The sequence below is a fragment of the Tachyglossus aculeatus genome, unplaced genomic scaffold, assembly GCF_015852505.1.
Source record: "Tachyglossus aculeatus isolate mTacAcu1 unplaced genomic scaffold, mTacAcu1.pri scaffold_114_arrow_ctg1, whole genome shotgun sequence".
Taxonomy (NCBI): Eukaryota; Metazoa; Chordata; class Mammalia; order Monotremata; family Tachyglossidae; genus Tachyglossus; species Tachyglossus aculeatus.
This window is the reverse complement of record NW_024044846.1, coordinates 1,615,014-1,619,238: the sequence shown is the minus strand read 5'-3', so window position 1 is coordinate 1,619,238 and position 4,225 is coordinate 1,615,014. Positions and strand designations below refer to the sequence as shown.

Sequence of the window (4,225 nt, the reverse complement as noted above, 5' to 3'; positions counted from 1 at the left end):
TGATTGTGGACTGCAGAGTGATGGGCAGAGGAAGATCTGTGTTACTTCAGTTGATTCGACAGCACCTGGGAGCACATTTTTACTGGAGCTTGCCCAGGTGAACCATGGCATTGGACTCTGCTCTGGGGAGAAAGTAGTGGTAATGGAAGCTGATATATGCACCAGGAAGGATGGCAGAGAGGGCACCTGTGGAGCAAGAGAGTGTGTAGACTCCAAGCTCAGGATTGGGGAGTATCGATAGACTGGCCAACTGGATTATGAGTTCAGAAGAGCACGGCACTACCCAAATGGGCTAAAGATGTCGAGAGGCCCAGGTCCAGCATCCCTAGTGGCTCCCGAGTACGATTAAGTCCTCTAGAGGTAATGAGGAAAGTCATACAGCACAGGACTAGGAATCAGGGGATTTAAGTTCTAATTTCAGTCCTTTCATTTGTCAGCAGTGTGACCTTGGGTTTCTCTGTGCCTCCGTTTTCTCACCTGTAAAATGATGATTAAATGTCTTTTATTTCTCTCTCTCTCTCTACAACTGTGATCCCCATGTGGCAGCAGGACTACGTCTGATCTGATTTAACTGTATCTACCACAGTGCTTGGCACATAGTGGGCACTAAATGAATACCACGAACATCATCATCATTGATTTGGAATACTAAAAAATGTTATCAATGTCAAACAGAATTCAACTCAAATGCCTCTGCCAGATAGCAGATTCAAAAAAGTGGGAGGGAAAGGAAAGAACAATTTTATTTGGTCAACAACTGAAATTTGAGAACTCTTTTCATAGCATTCTTCACCTCATTATTCCTCATGATGTATATGAAAGGGTTCAACATGGTGCACACAAAGGTATAAAAGAGAGCAAAGATTTTTCCCTGTTCAACCGACCGCTCAGTGGGAGGTTTTAGATGCATGCAGAGAAGAGTCCAATAAAATATGGTGACACTGGTCAGGTGGGAGCCACAGGTGGAGAAGGCTTTGAGTCTCCCCTCAGCTGAACGGATCCTCAGAATGACAGCAAAGATGAAACCATAGGAGATGAGAATGATCCAGAGAGAGCAGATGAGGTGAAAGCAGCACCCACAAACACGGTAGTTTCTTTGACGAAGATGTCGGAGCAAGTCCGGACTAAGAGAGGAGGATCGGTACAGTAGAAGTGATTGACTTCATTAGAACCACAAAATGACAAATGGAGCAACAGCCATTAAAGAAGCTGTAGACATAAGGAGCCATTACCAGTCTGATGCAAACTCCCCTAGACATTTTGCTGCCATAAAGCAGCGGGCTGCAAACTACCGCATAGCAGTTGTAAGCCATAGCCATTAGCAGGTACTGTTCGGTGATGGCCAGAGAGATGAAAATAGTAAATTGAATGAAACAACCAATAAAGGAAATGATCTTCTTCTCTGAAAAGAAATGCACCAACATGTGAGGGGCGATATTGGTGGCATAGTATAGATCCACAAAGGACAGGTGGCTGAGGATTGTACATGGGATTGTGCAGTTTGGGAGTGATTCAAATGAGAACAATCATGCCAACATTCCCCACCGCAGTGATGAGGTATATGACAAGAAACATTGCAGAGAGGATAGGATACAGCTCTGAAGCAGGACTCTTGGCAACTATGAGTCGAACATTTTTCTAGACTGTCAGGGAACATACTGGCTAATTCTGTGTTATTGTCTGCTCTATGACCTTGAGCAAGTCACTTCACTTCTCTGTGCCTCAGTTACCTAATCTGTAAAATGGGGATTGAGACTTGAGCCCCATGTGGGATAGAGATTGGGTCCAATCACATTAGTGGTAGAAGCACCCAAGTGCTTAGTACAGTGCTCTGCACATTATAAGTGCTCAATAAATACCATTGATTGATTGATTGATTTTCTCTACAGAATGCATTTACTCCTCCACATATGCATGATAATGATGATAATAATAATAACAATAATAATGATAACCGTGGTATTTCTTAAGGATTTACTATGTGCCAAACACTGCTCTATGTGCTGGAGTAGATACAAGGTAATCAGATGAGCCACATTCCTGCCCTTCATGGGGCTCACAGTCTTATTCCCATTTTCCAGTTACGGCACCTGAGGCACAAAGAAGTGAAGTGACTTGCCCAAGGTCACACAGCAGGCCCGAGGTGGAGCCAGAATTAGAATCCATGACCCCTGACCTCCAGGCTCGTGCTCTTTCCAATAGGCCATGGTGCTTCTACCTCAAACTGGATTGGACACAGTCTCTATCTCACATGGGGCTCACAGTCTCAATCCCCATTTTATCGATGAGGCAATTGAGGCACAGAGAAGTGAAGTAACTTGCTCAAGGTCACACAGCATACAAGTGGCAGAGTGGGGATTAGAACCCATGACCTTATGATTCCCAGGCCCGTGGTCTATCACCACGCCATACTATTTTTCAACAGTGCTAACTACTCATGGATGAAGTTTCCCTAGGTGGGAAGAATGGAGGTGATTATGCAAATGTGGATGGAATTTAAGTCTATAAAAATGGATTTTTCTACATTTGCAAGCTGGTACAACTGAGCTTTGCTGATAGTCCTCTCAAACCAAAGAAAGACACAGTAGCACTCGAATTTTGCCTGAAAATTATTAGACAAGAGACGGGGCCCAGAGTATTCACTGTGCCTGACAACCAATATTCCCTGGATCAATCAATCAATCAATCAATCAATCAATCAATCGTATTTATTGAGCTCTTACTGTGTGCAGAGCACTGTACTAAGCACTTGGGATGTACAAGTTGGCAACAGAGACGGTCCCTACCCAACAGTGAGCTCACAGTCTAGAAGGAGGAGACAGAGAACAAAACCAAATATATTAACAAAATAAAATACATAGAATAGATATGTACAAGTAAAATGAATAAATAAATAGAGTAATAAATATGTACAAACATATATACATATGAACAGGTGCTGTGGGGAAGGGAAGGAGGTAAGGCGGGGGGATGAAGAGAGGGAGGAGGGGGAGAGGAAGGAGGGGGCTCAGCCTGGGAAGGCCTCCTGGAGGAGGTGAGCTCTAAGTAGGGCCTGGAAGGGAGGAAGAGAGCTATCTTGGTGGATGTTGGGAGGGAGGGCATTCCAGGCCAGGGGGATGAGGTGGGCCGGTGGTCGACGTCGGGACAGACGAGAACGAGGCACGATGAGGAGATTAGGGGCAGAGGAGTGGAGGGGGTGGGCTGGGCTGTAGAAGGAGAGAAGGGAGGTGAGGTAGGAGGGGGCGAAGTGATGGAGAGCCTTGAAGCCGAGGGTGAGGGTGAGGAGTTTCTGGATCCCAGAGCCACCCGTTTTCCTCACGGCTCTGTACTTGCACAGGTCCATGGCTCTGGACCTGTGGTCCATCAGGAACCAATAGAGGTCAAATCCAGGATCCAGATTGGTTTTTGTCATAGTGTTAGTCACAGAGATGGGCAGTCTGGGAGAAAGGTTGGGTGACCGAACCTGCTATCTATCCCAATTATTTTTCTTATTCCCTTTGGAGCTGGGGAGGCTGGGGGCCAACCCAGGAGCCTTGGTTCCAAGGGATGCTCCCTGTAGATGGGACAGACTCAGAGCAAGTACACAAGGGTGCTGTGAAGTCAAGGCAACGTTTTGGACAGTGACCCTCCTATTTGACAAATTCCTCAAAAAATTGACCACCTTCAAGTCAGCTTATCTAGGTGACTATGCACTTTCCCAAATGTAATAAAATTCGGCTTCAGCAAAGCTAGAAAAGAAGGGGAGGAAATTGTGCTTTCCAATCACTTAGTATAGTGCTCTGCACACAGTAAGTGCTCAATAAAGTGAGTGAATGAGGGAATCGGGTAGGGTGAGACCTTCCTGTCACCTCCACCCATCTCTCACCACAGCTGCAGCTAGCCATCCCACCCGGTATTGGTCAAGGAAACCAAACAAAAAAGGTTACCCGAAGCCTAGCATATTTTGTGCAAGTCATAGCTCAGCAAGTCCCTGACATATCATGTACCCCTTAAAAGCACCCAGATGTTCGCGGTGTCTCTAATGGGTTCCCCAGTAAAAGTGTCCTTGTGTGGATGGGTTGGCATTGCCCCACTACCTTTTATTTTACCAAGTATTAGTTACAAATAACTAAGTATTGATTAGACCTGCGTCCAGAATTAATTATTCCTGATGTTGCTTTTAACCATAGCAAAGGATATGAATATGCTTAATAAATTTAATTCCTAAGATTTTATGACAGTGCCA

The 4,225-nt window shown here is 45.2% G+C and overlaps 1 pseudogene; it reads right to left on the bottom strand.

Annotated features, from left to right (window-relative positions):
- Positions 1–742: 742 nt before the first annotated feature.
- On the bottom strand, positions 743–1,424 carry LOC119922594 (annotated as a pseudogene).
- Between the last annotated feature and the right edge of the window lie 2,801 nt (positions 1,425–4,225).